General features: G+C 48.2%; 3 long non-coding RNA genes across 4 annotated transcripts; all 3 read right to left on the bottom strand.

The window, feature by feature from the left end:
- Positions 1 to 8,409: 8,409 nt before the first annotated feature.
- LOC109258913 (uncharacterized) lies at positions 8,410 to 9,681 on the bottom strand. Of its 2 annotated transcripts, none has more exons than XR_008424749.1 (3): positions 9,579 to 9,681; positions 9,437 to 9,468; positions 8,410 to 9,242 (listed from the first exon to the last, which is right to left on the bottom strand). It is a non-coding gene; the product is annotated as an uncharacterized LOC109258913 (long non-coding RNA). The 2 variants fall into 2 exon arrangements; XR_008424748.1 differs by having other exon boundaries at positions 9,437 to 9,484; positions 9,547 to 9,643.
- A 141-nt stretch (positions 9,682 to 9,822) lies between these two features.
- On the bottom strand, positions 9,823 to 10,115 carry LOC128778882 (uncharacterized). Its single transcript, XR_008424750.1, has 3 exons — positions 10,087 to 10,115; positions 9,979 to 10,021; positions 9,823 to 9,930 (listed from the first exon to the last, which is right to left on the bottom strand). It is a non-coding gene; the product is annotated as an uncharacterized LOC128778882 (long non-coding RNA).
- A 531-nt stretch (positions 10,116 to 10,646) lies between these two features.
- LOC109258914 (uncharacterized) lies at positions 10,647 to 15,061 on the bottom strand. Its single transcript, XR_002076505.2, has 2 exons — positions 12,487 to 15,061; positions 10,647 to 10,936 (listed from the first exon to the last, which is right to left on the bottom strand). It is a non-coding gene; the product is annotated as an uncharacterized LOC109258914 (long non-coding RNA).
- Between the last annotated feature and the right edge of the window lie 2,850 nt (positions 15,062 to 17,911).

The following is a 17,911-nucleotide window of genomic DNA, read 5'->3' as shown; positions in this document are numbered from 1 at the left end:
ACAGGAGCCAAAAGGTGGAAGCAGCCCAGGTGTCCATTGACGGACGACTGGATGAAGAAGGCATGGTGTGTACACGTGATGGGATGCATCAGGGTTAAGAAGAAACAAAACTCTGGCACACGCTTCAACCCACGTGAACCTTCAGGGTATGACGCCGAGGGAAATAAGTTTGTTACAAAAGGGTAAATACTGTACGATGCTACTTATAGGAAGTACCCAGAGGGGTCAAACTCATAGATACAAAGTAAAATGGTGGGAGCCCCCAGGGGCTGGGGAGGGGAACAGATAGGGACTACAGTTTAATGGGGATAAAGCTCCAGTTGTACAAGATGAAAAGAGTTCTGGAAATTGGTCGCACCAACAATGTGAATGCTCTTAACAATATTAAACTATACCCTTAAAAATGGTTACAAGGGGTGGCACCTGGGCGGCTCAGTCAATTGAGCGTCCGACTTCAGCTCAGGTCATAATCCCACGGTTCATGAGTTCGAGCCCCATATCGGGCTCTGTGCTGGCAGCTCAGAGCCTGGAGCCTGCTTCAGATTCTGTGTCTCCCTCTCTCTCTCTCAAAAATAAATAAACATTAAAAAAAATTAAAAAAAAAAAAAAGAATTAGACCAGAGGTCAACAGCATCACCTTTAAACAAAAAATGGTTACAATGGTAAATTCCGTGTTGTGTGTATTTTAGCAGTTAAAGAAAAACCAGAGTTTTGGAAGAGGAGTCTGGCAGAATTGAGACTCAGACCCTGGGTGCTGGTGTCCCTGAGTTACAGGGATGTTCTGGGGCTGGGAGCTGAGGAGAAAAGGCCGCTAGAGCCATACTAGCAGGACAGGATGCAGAGGGAGAGGGGAAATCCCTTCTTTCTTCTGGCCATCCAGTCTCTCACCGCTTTGCCCGCTCGGCAGAGCCAAGCTCAGAGCCACCTGGCAAACAAAGAAAAGCAGTTTGCAAAGTCCAGGGTCCTGCAGCACAAGTCGAGTGAGTGCAATGGTGCAGCTTTGAGGACAAGACCATGGCTGGCACCATGGGCCACACAATGTTTCTGAGCAAGGAAATTGCACAATCAGGGTTTTTGAAAGCTGAGTCTGTCTGGGAGAGACCCTGAGAGCCCAGCCTCAGGATTCTTCTGCTTTTGACACCAAGATTTCTGTCCTATTCCTGAACCCTGAATCCTACTCCTCACTCTATCCTTAGTTCTAGTAAGTGGATTCTGTTGCTGCTCCTAACTTTTGAGGCTGCCCAAAGGTTGGGGACAGCTCAGAAGCATGAAAGTGACAGTCAGCCCATGTCCCCTAATACGACCTGCTTTAAATACTGTTAAGAGAGGAAAACATTTCCTTCCACCCATCTCAGGTTCTTGGCCGGGGCTCAGTAATAAAGACTGATTAGCAAGAGAAAAACACGAGTTTAATAATAGTAACGTGTGTCTCACGTATCCATGGGAGAAGCTCAGGCTTATATGGTATGTGTAACAAAGGACAGTAAAGTCCATTTCTCCATAGAAGTAACAGGACAAAGACAGCAGTTTGGGCTGCAATCAAACAACACAAAGAAATGAAAGGCATCCAAAGCGGCAAGGAGGAAGTGAAACTTTCACTCTTTGCAGACAACGTGATACTCTATGTGGAAAACCCAAAAGATTCCACCAAACACTGCTAGAACTGATCCATGAATTCAGCGAAGTCGCAGGATATAAAATCAATGCACAGAAATCTGTTGCATTTCTATACACCAATAATGAAGCAGCAGGAAGAGAAATCAAGGAATCGATCCCATTTACAATTGCACCAAAAACCATAAAATACCTAGGAATACACTTAACCAAAGAGGTGAAAAACCTATACACTGAAAATTATAGAAGACTTATGAAAGAAATTGAAGAAGACACACACAAAAAAAGGAAAAATATTCCTTGCTCATGGACTGGAAGAGCAAATATTGTTAAAATGTCAATACTACTCAAAGCAATCTACATATTCAATGCAATCCCTATCAACATAACATCCGCACTCTTCATAGAGCTAGAACAAACAACCCTAAAATTTGTATGGAACCAGAAAAGACCCCAAATAGCCAACGCAATTCTGAAAAAGAAAACCAAGCCTAAAGGCATCACAATTCCGAACTTCAAGATGTATTACAAAGCTGTAATCATCAAGACAGTACGGTACTGGCACAAAAAACAGACACATTAGATCAATGGAACAGAAGAGAGAACCCAGAAATGGACCCATAAATGTATGGCCAATTAATCTTTGGCAAAACAGGAAAGAATATCCAATGGAATAAAGACAGTCTCTTCAGCAAATAGTGTTGGGAAAACTGGACAGCAACATGCAGAATGAATCTGGACCATTCTCTGACACCATACACAAAAATAAACTCAAAATGGATGAAAGACCTAAGCCAAGACAGGAAGCCATCAAAATCCTAGAGAAGAAAGCAGGCAAAAACCTCTTTGACCTCAGCCACGGTAACTTCTTACTCAACATGTCTCCAGAGGCAAGGGAAACAAATACAAATATTGGGACCTCATCAGGATAAAAAGCTTCTGCACGGCAAAGGAAACAATCAGCAAAACTAAAAGGCAACTGATGGAATGGGAGAAGATATTTGCAAAAGATATATCAGATAAAGGTTTAGTATCCAAAATCTATAAAGGACCTGGGGCACCTGGGTGGCTCAGTTGGTTGAGCATCCGACTTTGGCTCAGATCATGATCTTGCGGTTTGTGAGTTGGAGCCATTTGCAACAATGTGGATGGAACTAGAGTGTATTATGCAAAATTAGAGAAAGATAATTATCCTATGACTTCACTCATATGTGGAATTTAAGACACAAAACAGATGAACATAGGGGAAGGGAAGCAAAAATAATATAAAAACAGGGAGGGGGACAAAACAGAAGAGACTCTTAAATACAGAGAACAAACTGAGGGTTGCTGGAGGGGCTGTGGGTGGAAGGGATGGGCTAAGTGGGGGATGGGCATTCAGGAGGACACTTGCTGAGATGAGCGCTGGGTGTTATACGTAGGGGATGAACCACTGGAGTCTACTCCTGAAATCATTATTGTACTAGATGCTAACTAACTTGGATGTAAAATAAACAAACAAACAAATAATATTTTTTTAAAAACGAAAGAAAGAAACATTGCTGAGGGGAATGCCCATTCCTGTCACACACCATTTCTGTGACCGAGAGCAAAGGCAGGCAGCCCAGACCCCAACCCTCTTTGCCACGTCAGTCTCGACTTTATTCAACCATATCTGTCTCAGTCACCAGGTGAAATAGGGCAGAGGAGACTGTTCAGTAAATTATTAGGGGCGCCTGGGTGGCTCCATCGGTTAAGCGTCTGACTTCGGCTCAGGTCACGATCTCGCAGTCTGTGAGTTCGAGCCCCGCGTCGGGCTCTGTGCTGACAGCTTGGGGCCTGGAGCCTGCTTCGGATTCTGTGTCTCTCCATCTCTCGGTCCCTCCCCTGCTCATGCTGTCTGTCTCTCAATAATAAATGAACATTAAAAAATTTTTTTTTAAATAAAAAAATATTAAGTGCTGTACAAATATCACTGCCACCAGCAGAACTGGCCAGTTCTCATCACTTTCCTTCCTCCCACAAGTGCTGTGAAAATCCTAAGGAACTTCACCCGAAAAGACCCCATGTTGTTTCAGGACTGGTCACTAGGTGTTGCTATTTGTTGGGATAACATATTGTTAATTTTCTCCCGTGACTCCAGAAAGCCTGTATTTTTTGTAGATACAGAGATGGGTTTTTTTTCTCTATTTGATTTTGAGAATTACCTTGTGTTTCCCATAATGTATACATAGTCAGTAAAGGAGACTATATTTCCCGAGACTTCGCTTCTGTTTTCCCTCCTCCAGTGCCCCTGACTTTAACAATCACCCACCTCCCTGCAGTGCAGTTCACTCCCCGGTCACTATTTCCTTCCTTCAGCCAACGTTTGTTGAGCATCATATACGGGCCAGGAACTGGACCGGGGGGCTGCAGACACCAGAGAGAACAGACCAAGCGGCATCTGCCACACAGTTCGCTTTGATGCTTGTCCTCAGACAACAGCCCCCGTTTCCGAGTGTCTGTTGGGAAGGGGACTAACAAAACCTTTCTGTCTGTCCCCACGCTGAAAGCCCCGGAAGTGGCTTCCCTGAAGTTCACCTGCCTCTCTGTATTCACCTTGAGCACTGGCTCTTGACTTGAATGGAGCTCAAGTCATCAAGCTCTCAACCCGCACTTCCCGGACCCCCTCCTTCCTCCCCTCTGCCAACCGGGGGCCACACCCGAGCTTTGCACCGGGTCTTGCCCTTATCTCCGCCCCCAAAGCAACCACCAACAGTCAGGTCATCAGTGCCCTCGGCCTGGGCCATGGTGAGAGACCCCAAACTGGCTTTCCTGCCTCCATTTCTTCTCTCCTACAAATGCCTTGCCCTAATGACAGAGTGCTTCTTGTGAAGAGTGCTCCCCACCATGTGACCCCACCTCGATTCTTTATTCTAGAATATTTAAACCTCTCCCTAGCATCTAAAACTTTTCTCTGTCACCAGACTCCAAGCTACATAATCTGCATCCTACTTCTAAATTAACAAAAAGTGGGTAAAGAAATATTTCTGTGCCAGGCGTTGGCTGAGGCACATGGGCTACAGACATGAGCAAGACCGGACCACTTCTCTCAGGATAAGCAGGTTATAAAATACCTGTAATAGACTGAATCGTGCCCCTCTCCCACAAATTCACATGTTGAAGCCCTAACCCGTGGTTCCTTAGAAGGTGAAAGTGCTCAAGGTGAATACAGAGAGGCAGGTGAACTTCAGGGAAGCCATCTCCGGGGCTTTCAGCGTGGGGACAGACAGGAAGAGTCTTTGAATAGGTAAGGAAGGTAAAATGAGGTCATATGGGGGGGGGGGCTAATCCAGTATGACTGCTGTCCTTCTAGGAAGAGGGGGTGACACCAGGGAGAGCAGCCTCGGAAGGAACTGACCCTGCCAGCACCTTGACCCCAGGCTTCCGAGTCTCCAGAACTGTGCTGAAATAAATGTCTGCTGCTTAAGCAACCCCGTCTGTGGAATTTTATGACACCTGACCTAGCAAACTAAGACAATAAGTAAATACAAAAAATATTTGGAGGAAGGACGCTCGCCTGTATATGGGGACCACACAAGGAGTGGTCAACTCTCTCTCTTCTGTAAGCCCAGGGCTGCGTTCTTCCTTATCGTTCTCCTAATATGTCCAGTTTTCTCCAGTATCCATGGCTCTGCTCTGTTTCTTCCCTTGTACAGTCTGCTTCCTGCTCCACTGCTGCAGCCAGCGTCCACCGTCGAGGCCAAGGACAATGTTACCACAGTCTTTGCTCTGTTCTGAACTTGATTTCATTTGTCTCTCCTTTTTGCTCCTGTACCATTTTCCGGGTGCCTTTCCTGTAGTCCTCATCCCCCTCATATTTATTTCTGTATCTCTGTAGTTTGACTGGCCAACTCTTCCCAATTATAAATGCTTTGATGTACGGAAATGTCTCTCACTTACCTTCATGTCCCTTATGGCACCTGTTACCGGGACTTAACACACAGAAGATGCTCAGTAAATAAGGAGCAAGGGGGAAACTCTGCTAGAATAAAGGAAGCCAATCATTTTTACGTGAACTTTTTAAAAAAATTCTCTTTGAATGTTTATTTAGTTTTGACAGAGAGAGAGAGAGAGAGAGAGAGCGCACGCATGAGCCGGGGAGGGGCAGAGGGAAGGTAAGACACAGAATCCAAAGCAGGCTCCAGGCTCTGAGCTGTCAGCACAGAGCCCGATGCGGGGCTCGAACTCACAAGCTGTGAGATCACGACCTGAGCCAAAGTCAGATGCTCAACCGACTGAGCCACCCAGGTGCCCCTTACCTGAACTTTTAAGGAGAATACGGTTGTTCCTTCTTTCCTGTAAAACAAAGGCAAAAACTGCTGGGTTCTTTTCTGTTCTCTTGACGTCCTGACTCAACCCCCTCATGATTTTGCAGCTTCATCAGGTTGCCAATGTTTCCTCTCCTCTGAACAAAGTATTTGGCCACATCTTGGCAGTCAAAGCTGTGAGCTTTTATTTTGTTTTTGAGAGAGAGCACAAGCTGAGGAGGAACAGAGAGAGAGAGAGAGAGAGAGAGAGGGAGAATCATAATCTTACTCTACCCCCAGTGCAGAGCCCAACATGGGGCTTGAACCCACGACCCTGGGATCATGACCTCAGCTGAAATCAAAACTCAGACGTCTAACTGAGCCACCCAGGAGCCCCAAAGCCATAGGTTTTCAATTTACAGAAGTAGGGCTTTAGGTTTAATGGGGATAATCAGGAGAAGCTGACTCTCCAACCTTTCTGAGTCTTCAAATGTGGTTTATATGGATCTAGATGAGGTTTGGATGAAACGGGCACACTGGCCGTGAGCAAACCTATAGGATCTAAGTTCTGAGGAGCGAACCCGGAGGGGCTGAATGGGAACCACTAACTACAAGTCCAACATTTTCTGCCCTCTGGAAATGCGGCCTCTCTTCCGGAGGTGATTTTCCCCTTTTCCCGAGGTCTGCCTTCACCTTCAAACCCGAGGGAGCCCAGAGAACAGCTTCAGAATTCCCCCCCACCTCATTCTCAATCACAAACAAGTGGTTTCACCCGTAAACGTTCTCCTCTTCTCCCCTGCTGGCTAAACCTTTATTTTAAAACTGTAATTACAATATCTCTCAGAAATGTCAAGAACTCAAGCATGAGTAATCCTGGAGTTCAACAGGAACAGAGGGCGTATTGCTCTATTGGGCTCGTAACACGGTCGTCTTCGTGAAAACTGAAGCTGGGAGACCCTGTGCTCGTCAACTCGTGGGAATTCTGCCGCACAGTGAAAACGTGAACCACAGTTACGTCCGATGGTGTCAGCGAATCTCACGGACCTGACGTCGAACGCAAGAAGCTGCTCACAGAGTCTGTGCTATACTATTTCATTATTACCAAGTTCGAGAATAGGCAAAGGGAATCTCCCGTGACGGTGAGGTTTACATGAGCAGATTCCCGTAAAGTCCTCGGAAAAGTGAACGACTGGAAATCAGTCCGTAAGCGTGAGCCACTTTTGTTAGAATGAGAGACGTTCAGTGAAACCTCTCTGAAATGAGTGGTGCTCCTTAAACGGTCTTAATGAGGAGCCTGAAGGTAACCTTGTGGGAGAACCGCACAGGAGCCTCACTGAGGAACTCGGCTCCGGGAAGCAGGACCCCTGGACTTGCAGGCAGAGGTGAGGTCAGGAGGGAAATGGGCTCCCGGAAGGGCAGGAGGCAGAGGGGTCGGGAGAACAACAGGAACCATCGCATGGCTCGGGCAAGGGGTGGGACGGGGGTGGTAGCAAGTTATTTCTGAGAGGAGTGGGACGGAAGGAGCAGAAAAGCTTGTAGCAGAAGCTCCAGAGGGATTTTGGGGACACCCACGCCCCGAATAAGTAAAATCTAGGGCCGGGACTTGTTATAGCTTCAGAAAGCCACATCCTTGCTTTGGAAACAGCTCCAGGAAAAGCCCCCCAGCCTGTTCCAACCAGATCCCTCCCTCTTGAGATTCAGGAACGGCCCTGGGCCTCTGCTCCCTTATTTTCCTGAGGCATCTTCACGCCCCAGCCTCGCTTCGTGTTCTCCAGGAAGAATGCACACATGCTCAGGAGTGTTGAATTTGTTTCAAAACGTTGGAACATTTCTTTCTACTTACTGCTCTTTCCCGCCTACTCTCCTTTTACTCAGGAATTTTCTGATCCAAAGAGACTTAAAGAGTGGCTTGGGAGTTGATAGCAGATGTTATCAAGAAGGCTTTGATACTGGTTTTTAAAGTACTATTTTCTTCAGATTTATCTTTCCATACATAAATGTAAAATGTCTCCGTAAAGTGCCCCACTGCACTTATAAACTATCATTCTCAAATTAATGGACAATCATAATGAAAAAGTAATTATAACCCTCTGTAATTATCATGGCACCATTAAGTTCTTCACGCCTCAAGATTGTTCTACATGAGAATGAGGGTTTCAACGGCGTGGCTCATCACACAGTTGCACAGATGCTATTTGATGTTCTCACCCTGATTGTGTTTCCTTCTTCCTCACCCCCAGATAAAAGAAGTATGATGCAGGAAAGACATGAGCACAGAGGATCGAGTATAAACTATTCACGAATTTTTTCAAAAGAAAGAACTAATTCAAATTATGTTTTGGTAGTAGAAAAGGGGACGCTTAGGCAAAACTTGCGGACTCGTTGGCATTCCTCTAGATAAATAGGTGAAGCCTGGATCTTTCACTCCGCAAACCACGAAAATCGCTAGGGTGAGGAGACACACTGGGTTGGCTCCAACAGTGTGTGTTTCTGAGAAGCCGTCTCACAAAACCTGACCCCAGTGAACTCCTGAGCCATTCATCACAAAGACTTTAAAAACATAGGGTATACTTTGTCTCTGATATATTGGGTCAACTTTGTCTATATAGTTACGGTTTTGTATGATAAGACCCAAACGGAGAGATTTCCACGAGCACACTAAAATTGTATGCAAAATCGTGCGTGTACATGCATGTGCGCGCTTTGTCTTGTGGGGATGGATGTATATCCTTCATCACGTTCTCAAAAGGAGCCACAACTGAAATAAGGTTAAGAATCACTGACCTCCGGGTGAGGTTCAGAAAAACAAGACAAACCAAACCAAAACAAACCCGGAGAGCCCAAGAGCAAAGCCCACAGTTCACACAAAGACAGTCACAGGGTGGGTGGAGGGGAGCACACAATAAAGGTGCTGAAGCATTAAACTAGCAAATAGCTGTGCAGAAGCAGAGAGAGCCGTCAGTCCCCACCAGACAGGGTTTGCATATTGTGGATGCTCTGAGCTCAGTTTGCCAGAATTGATTTTTTCGAGTCGGGCTCCCAAATCATTCGGGTCAAGACTGTCCTCCCAAGCCCTTGGAGAAAGGGAGAAAGCCCGCATAGACCGCAGGTGGGGAAACAGTCCAGCCAGGAGGGAAAGGTTGCTGGGGGGGACGTGGCCTGGAACAATGCTGGGCTTAAACCTTATGGAGGCATGAGACAGGGCACCCATTGTTTAGACGGATCATTTCAAGCCTTTTCAGTTTGTTTGTGGTGTGCCTAGAGGCCGTCCTTCCCAAGTGGCACCTTTTCTTGAGGGATGGGTCTCAGGAACCTGGAGGGGTGAGGGGAGGAGAAGGATTCACCTCCCCCTGGGCTCACCTCCCCCTGGATTCACCTCCCCCTAGATTCACCCCCCACCGCCCTGGATTCACCTCCCCCCGGACTCATCTGCCCTGGATTCACCTCCCCCTGGATTCACCTCCCCCTAGATTCACCTCCCCTTGACTCACCTGCCCCGAGATTCACCTCCCCCTGGACTCGCCACCCCCTGGATTCACCTCCCCTGGATTCACCTCCCCCTGGGCTCACCTCCCTCTGGGCTCACCTCCCCCCGGACTCATCTGCCCTGGATTCACCTTCCCCTGGATTCACCTCCCCCTAGATTCACCTCCCCTTGACTCACCTGCCCCGAGATTCACCTCCCCCTGGACTCACCTCCCCCTGGATTCACCTCCCCTTGGACTCACCTCCCCCTGGTTTCACCTCCCCCTGGACTCACCTCCCCCTGGATTCACCTCCCCTTGGACTCACCTCCCCCTGGATTCACCTCCCCCTGGACTCACCTCCCCCTGGATTCACCTCCCCCTAGATTCACCTCCCTCTTGGCTCACCTCTCCCTGGACTCACCTGCCCCTAGATTCACCTCCCCCTGGATTCACCTCCCTCTGGACTCACCTGCCCCTGGACTCACTTCCCCCTGGTTTCACCTCCCCCTGGACTCACCTCCCCCTAGATTCACCTCTCCCTGGACTCACCTGCCCCTAGATTCACCTCCCCCTGGACTCACCTCCCCCTGGACTCACTTCCCCCTGGTTTCACCTCCCCCTGGACTCACCTCCCCCTAGATTCACCTCCCCCTGGACTCATCTCCCCCTGGACTCACCACCCCCTGGACTCACCTCCCCCTGGACTCACCTCCCCCTGGACTCACCTCCCCTTGGACTCACCTGCCCCTGGATTCACCTCCCCTTGGACTCACCTGCCCCTGGATTCACCTCCCCCTGGACTCACCTCCCCCTAGACTCACCTCCCCCTGGACTCATCTCCCCCTGGACTCACCACCCCCTGGACTCACCTCCCCCTGGACTCACCTCCCCTTGGACTCACCTGCCCCTGGATTCACCTCCCCCTGGACTCACCTCCCCCTAGATTCACCTCCCCCTGGACTCACCTCCCCCTAGCACCTCACTGCTGATTATCTCTTGTTTCTGGTTCTCCTGGCATTTTCGTAGCCCTGAACTTGGAGCACTCGCCTCTCTTCTTCCACCACCTTATCCTTCTTCCTCCGAGTTTGACTTTTGTAGTAAGAGGAATAGGTTACATTTGCATTTTTCAGACCCCTTTGGAGGAACGACCCTTGTGTGAAACACTAGTGTATTGAGCTTCTCTGCTGTGAACTTGTACAAAACTAATCATCTTGAGGACCAACTTCTAGTACGTGCTGTGTATTTATACACCTTTTTAGCATAATTTTTTAAAAAGTAGTAGGATGAACTGACAACATTGGGGTCCAATTAGAGTTTATTTGCATCACAAGTGACCTGGCCCAAAGGCTCACCTACTGTCAAGCAAGCAGTAGGCAATGGCGGCAGGTGAAGGCAGCAGGTGGTGAAGGCGGCAGGTGAACAAGGCGGCAGGTGAACAAGGCGGCAGGGGAAGGTCTCTACGCCTCTGTCCGTTCTGAGTTGCTCTTACTCGATCAGTTCATTTACTTGTTCATTAACTGAACACATAGTAGGCACCGGAGTCCTCTTTTTGGGGTATATTTCCTGCCTTCCAGGGATGGAAGGTTCCTGTAAGGAGAGACAAGTATGTAACTGTGTGAGGTGGTGCACAGGGGGGCTATTGACTCATCAGGTATGAAGTCTCCCATTGGCCTAGAGGACATGAGTCGTTTCCTCTCTATGAAGTCACATCTGGGAGGGGCTTGAGGGTCAAGTAGGGATGTGTGGTGGAGGGAGAGGCAGAAGGAGAACATTCCAGTGCCGAGAAAAACACATGAAGACACTCAATAAGAAAAGACTGGGAAGACAGTGGTGCTAGAAAGTCCATCCCTCGGAACCTTCTAGCAAGGAAGTAGATTTTGTCAGAGGGGTGAGGAGACAGGTAATGATGGGTAGAAGTAGAGAGGGAAAAAGTGGAGGGTGAGTCTGCAAAGATAGCTGGAGGTTCCTAGTAGGAAAACCCATATCTGCTACAGAATTGCATTTTATCCCCAAAGCAACATGAGGATAACAGCGTTTTCAAGTGTAGCAATGATGGCCATCACATGTTTCATTTTGTCCTAAGTACTTGTCTACATTAACTTATTTAGACCTTATACCAATTTTATGAGATAGGTACTATCGTCCCCATTTTAAGATAATGAAACCAAAGCACAGAGAGGTTAACCAAATTACGAGGCCACACAGCTAGTAAGTGATGAAGCTGTGTGAATTAGTTAAGAGAGATTTGGACAAATACCGGAGAGCAATGTGCTGTGTGTCCCAAGCTAGTGGCAAGGAATCCAGTCTGGAGGATGTTATAGCAATCCAAAAAAGGGATCTTGTGTCGAGACAGAGCTAAGATGTAAAAGTGCATCAAAAGTATTCTGTGTGGGGGCACCTTGGGCTCAGTAGGTTAGCACTCGACTTTGGCTCAGGTCATGGTCTTGCGGTTCATGGATGGAGCCTCACGTCAGGCTCTGTGCGGACAGCTCGAAGACTGGAGCCTGCCCCCCCTCTCTCTCTGCCCCTCTCCTGTTGTGCTCTCTCTCTCTCTGAAAAATAAATAAACATTTAAAAAAAGCATTCTGTGTCAAAATCCTGCCTCTCATCTGCTTGTTACCGGATCCAAAGCAGTCTGAGTTTTCCAGGATGACTTCATCATAGATTAAAGCTTTGATAAAGAATGTCGACTGAACCTGGGTGAGCATTGACTCTTGATTTTGGCTCAGGTCATGATCCCAGGGTCATGGGATGGAGCCCCGAATTGGGCTCCTTGCTGAGTGTGGACCCTGCTCGAGATCCTCTCTCTCTCTCTCTCTCTCTCTCTCTCTCTCCCACAGCCCCACTCCCTGGCTCGCACACACTCTCTCTAAAAAAATAAAATAATAAAATAAAAAAATAAAGTGGGGTGTGGTATTTCCTTAGTGCGTGAATATAAAAGAAAAGATGTTCTTTTATAGGGGTTCAGGCAGGGGGTGCTGCTCACAAGGAGACCTTGCATTTGCTCTGCCGAAGAAGGTGGCTTTCTGAGAGCTTAATGAGCAAGTTGGGGTTGGATGTCACGCCTTCAGGCACTGGTCTCAATTTACTTAGCTGGTGCATAGAGAGGATGTTTTTGCCTTATTCATTCGACAAACCTTGTTTGGGCACTGTCACCTGCTGGGATTGTGCTGAGTGCTTGCAATGGGAGCCAAATAAAACGTGGTTGGTGACTTCAGGAAAGTTCTCTCTGGCCCCTTTATCAGTCAAACTCCAGCCAGGAATAAGAGGCAACACCAGTTATCCTAACGAAGAGGAATTTGTGCAGGGGGTTGGTTTCCTGGGCGATGGGCATCTGGGGAGGCAAGGGAGGCATGGCTGGGAAACCAGGCAACACGAGTGAAGCACGAGGCCAGGGAGCAGGGTCGAACCTGGGAACCCGTCCCAACAGCCATTCCCAAGGCGAAGGGTCACCCCAGGTGATGCGACAGAGGAGGAGGCAAGTCCTGTCAGCCTCCAGGCTGCAGTCTTCCCTCATGACCCCTGCGATGCCCCCGGTGGGGGCGGGGGGCAGTGTGCAGAGGGGAAGAGTCTGCAGGGCTGAGGCGGGGAGACAGAAAGGCCAGCAAATCAGTCATTCTGGAAGAGAGTCCAGTCTGGGTCTGAGCTGGAACCGAGACATGCCTGAGCTGCAGGCCTCCGAGTTGGAACGTCCAGAATTGGACTCTCTTGCACCCGCCTTGGGGCCTTTGCCCGGGGGGGTTCCTTCTGTCTTGGAACACTTTTCCCCAGCCCTTTTGTTTTCACTTTTTTTTAAGCCTCTGCCCCAAAGTCCCGTCTTGATGATTGTAATCGAAACCCTACCACTGCCCCCATTCTTTTATCTTGCCTTATTTTTTCCTAGAATATTTATCATGGTGGAAAATAAACATGTCACGTTATAACAAATAAACATTTGCCATCATGTTGCAATTTCACATATTCATTTATTGCTTTCTTGTTTATTTTTTGCCCCCCCCCCCTTGGAACACAAAATCCTCCTGGGTGGGAATTGTTGTCTCTTGTTTCCCCACGGGCCGAGAGCAGTCGATGCCACCCGGATAGCTGTTGAACGAACACGGGAATGAGGGGACGCTTAGTTGAGGAAGAATAAGAAGGTTGTGTGGGGCAAAAGGCTAATAAAACTAGTAAGAAAAGACTCATAAGGAAAGTGCTGTGTCTGTCGAGATACCTGATCGCTCTCCCATGTAGGAAGGAGCAGCCGCAGGAAGAAAATGCAGGAGGTGTGTCGCAAACAGTATCTACAAGGTGAGCCCAGGTGCCAAAGCGGAATCAGGGCCGGGGACAGGACACCTGCCAGCGACTCCACATCGAGGCCTTGGACATTGTAGGTACACAGGTTTCTGGCCAGGCCAGCGGCACGGTCTCATAAACCGTGCGCGCTTGGGTTTGTTGGAGCGAACGATGAAGAAGGTGTGAAGGGGGAGGGCTCGGCGGAGGCCACCCCTCTTTGTAAATGCAGAGCCAGTGTTCCGTTTGCCAGAGATCCTTCCAACATTCTTTGGGCCACACTCCGCTAATATGAAAATTCTACCCGACTGCCACGAGGAAAAAAGAGTAAAAGATACAGAACACGACTCAAAAAAAAAGAAAAGAAAAAAAAACAACAGCCCGCTACAGAAAAGTACTTTGAAAGTACCTGCGGTGAAGCGAGCAGTGTGGCCCAACGGCACCTCCTGCTTTGTTCTCAGGTAAAATCCCAGACCCCTGCACCTGTAAGTTATTCCCCACAAGCATGTGGACATCATCTCAGCCTCTCTGATTCAGTCCTACGCACTGTCCATTTAATTTTTTAAAATGTTTTCATTTATTTTTGAGACAGGGACAGAGCGTGAGCAGGGGAGGGGCAGAGAGAGAGGGAGACACAGAATCCGAAGCAGGCTCCGGGCTCTGAGCTGTCAGCACAGAGCCCGACGCGGGGCTCGAACCCATGAATGGTGAGATCATGACCTGAGCTGAAGTCGGACGCTCAACCGGCTGAGCCCCCCAGGCGCCCCTCCATTTAATTTTTAACAAAACCCTTCGCACATCTGTGGTCTTGCTTTCTGTTTCTCTTTCTCATCGTAACACGTCAAGGAAAGTGTACAAAGACGCATAGTGTCGACACAGTATATTGACAGTCCAAAGTTCTATGCATACTTCTGTAGGAGGAAAAAGCTGTATTGCTGTATTTAAGGAACCTTTCTTTTAGAAAGGTTTACGGAACGTTGCTTATGTGCAATGGGGTTGCCAGATTTAGTAAATAAAAATACAGGATGCTCAGTTAAATTTGAACTTCAGATCAACAGTCAATACTTTCTTACTAGAACTACGTCCCATGCAACGTTTGGGATGTACTCGTGATGTAGGTGGGCCAGGTCCCAGGACCCAGAGGGGACCCCACAGGACCAGCCAAGAGGGTCCGTGGCTGCGTGCGGGATGGAAATCAGATGCCAGCCAGGAGGCAATGAGGGCAGAATCTACCGAATAACGCCAAGTGGTGTGAGTATAGTAGGCAGAGCATCTGGGAGACTCAGATGGAAGGGAGTCTCCCCACCACTTGGGGTTGGGGGTTCATACTGGAAAGGGGTCCAGGGTAAATGTTCTTTCAGGAATCCAGGGTGGGGTCCAATCGAAAGCAAGTGGCAGGTGAACAGCAGGTGTTGTAACATAAATCACTGAAGCCGGGGGGGGGGGGGGTACTGATGCCAGTGTCAGCCGAGTTTGACAGACACAGAGCTGGAACAGGCTTGGGGGCCGGTCTCTTACGTTATCAGGTGTCGGGGGCCTAGGACGAAACACAGAGAACGATGAAGTTCTTACTCCCCACCTTGGGGTGGGAACACAGCTTTTTCGGTTTACTCAGATACAAGGTGAAATATGGCGCATGAGTAAGTGGGGCCTCGCAGAGAAACAGATGGAGCCCGTCGTTCAGCTTCCCTATTTGTACTGAAAATAATAGGACATTCCAAGTTTACTGGGCAGCCTGCGTTTTATCTGGCAACTCAATATTTGCAATGTGGTCTGTCTCAGGATAGAAACACAGAAGAATCAGAAGAAACTCTAGGCTTCTGCCACGCCTACTCAAGGCAGATATAACCGCCCTGTACTGTGCTTGATTTCAAATGTTTTTAAGAGTGTGCTAACTGCACAGGAAGTGACTTCTTACTAACTAATGAGGATCCTGTTACAGGGAAGGCGTATTCCTTCTCTTTAAGGCTTATATCCACTGTTTTTACAGGTTAAGTTTTGCCTTGACCTTCCCAGCCTGTAGTTAATTTCTTCATAGGAAATTAAGTTTGTATCACCGAGACTCAGAGCTGAAAATTCATTTTATTGTTTACCTGGTGGTTAGATTTGCAAGTCGGGAGCAGTGCTGTGTGTCTATTTCAGTTACCCAACCTTGAGTGAAACCTGTACTCAAGAGGAAAGGCTTGCTTTCCGGCCCCTGTTGAGGTTTAGCAGGTGAAGCTTTCTCTGGCTTGAGCATTTCTGCTTAGCGGTGATGTTAGGAGGAAAACACGGGGAGGCTCGCGCACCAATCAGGTGTGTGGATTGCTCGCTGGTTTTGCAGAAAGACAAACAAGGTTTGGCATTTGCAGTTACGAACTTGTATACAAGCCCTTCAGAACACACCCACACAAACCGTTCAGTTAAGGAGTACCACGCCAAATTTCCCTGTTGTTCTACAGGTGGAATTTCACTGGTGTAGGCCTTAAAGAGGTCTGAAACAGAAGTATCTGATTATTATACGATGTGTCCCTGTGGAAATCGCATTTCATTTGAATTCCACAAGAGAAAAGAGGTGAACAGCCCCTATGTTACTTCTACTCGCAAGTGTTTACTTGCAGAGGATATGGACCCATGTTGAACATATTTCCATGGGATGCAACACGGACAAACCTACCCTGAAAGTGGATTTAGGGGAGGTGGGGGAAATGGAGAGATGCTGTTTCACGGGTGTTGAGTTTCAGCCTGGGGAGATGAGCAAGTTCTGGGGAGGGACGGGAGTGATGGGTATACGCACCGCAGTGTGCGTTTGGACGTAGCCAAAATGGCAAATTTTATGTTTTATATATTTTGCCACAATAACGAATTAGACCAGAATACCAAAAGTTACATTTTTAAGTATTCTGGGTAACCTGAAACATTTCTGGGGCGGCTACCCTTTTAGGAAGAAAGCACCACCTTAAACGTAGTTAGGAGTCATCTTTCCCGTTCAGCGATACTGTTGGATCATAGGAGATTGAGATCTTCACAAAAGCACCTTGCATACGGGGCCTTGCAGCAGTTGGGAATTATTAACTGGAGAGCCCTGGCTGACCTTAACTACCACTCAGTACATGATCTTTAATTAATGTAACTCTACACTAAGTGGTTAGCGTTCCAAGGAACATGCTGCCGTGACTGCCTCCAAGTAGACTGGTTCACTTGTGCCACGTGACTACATTAGTGTGTGTCCAAACGGTGGAAGGCACAGTCGTGGACCTGCGGCTGCCGCGGCCCTTGGTGATGCTGGTTGTTTACATTTATGTTTATGAACAAATAAGGATAAGGAAAACACCCAGGTATGAATGGGAGTGTAGAAAGTGTAAGTAAACTTTTAAACTAACCCTATTAGCTCTGCTAATTAACCCACTTATCTGTCGGAGCCAGGTGGTGAGTAAGGAGGGAACAAAAAGTATTTTTCCTTAAAACGTTTTCTCCCAGGTCTGAATACAACTACACAGCGGTCATGATTTTGCAAAGGCTGATGCCGAAGGCCAGGTGGCGGGTGGGAGGGAGCTCAGCAGCACACTGGGGGGCCTCACGGGGGTCTGGGGGGGTACCGCACTCCCTCCACACCAGAAAAATTGGGGAGCCCACTGGGAGGGAGATCAATAGTCCTGTCTCTGGGACCACTGAACTCCATCCAGGTGGACTCTCTTCCTCGCCTGTGCCTGACAAGGAATTTGGAATAGGCCATTTCCCAAGTCTCCTTCCAGATTTATATGCTGATTATACAATTTGCCCCACCCGCCAGCCCCATAATAACCGAGGCAGTTTTCCTGATGGGATCAGGCAGCAGCGGCCCTCCTGTCCTCGGCCTGGAAGGACATGCTGACTCCAGAGCTCTGGTGACAAGAGATGGATGCTGTAGAGTGAGCGGGGGACTAGTGTCTTAGGGAGTGGTGTCGTTTCACTGGGAACAGGAACCGACTACAACTAACCCGAGTAACACGGGGACTTTACCGGAAGGACACAGAATTTTCAGAATTTAAGGACAGGAAGTTGAGCTGGACCCCACAAGGGACTGGAAATCCAATGCTGGAAAGCTGGGCACAAAGATGGAACACCGCTCCAAGAACTCGGTCTTCCCTTCTCCCCTCTTTCCTCTGGCATCTCCTGCTTTCGTTCCACCAGCTCCAACACCCTGCTCATGCCTAGAACCTAATTCCAGGTTTACAGGGCATTTCTACCTCAACATGAAAGAGACCAACTGCAGCTCCACTGGTGACCAAAACCCATGCTGCAGAGACTCTCAGCTGTTTGGGTTTGAGACAG

Source organism: Panthera pardus, unplaced genomic scaffold, assembly GCF_024362965.1.
Source record: "Panthera pardus isolate Hobbes unplaced genomic scaffold, ASM2436296v1 HiC_scaffold_21, whole genome shotgun sequence".
Taxonomy (NCBI): Eukaryota; Metazoa; Chordata; class Mammalia; order Carnivora; family Felidae; genus Panthera; species Panthera pardus.
Note: the sequence above shows the minus strand (reverse complement) of the source record. Positions and strands in the feature narration are given on the sequence as shown.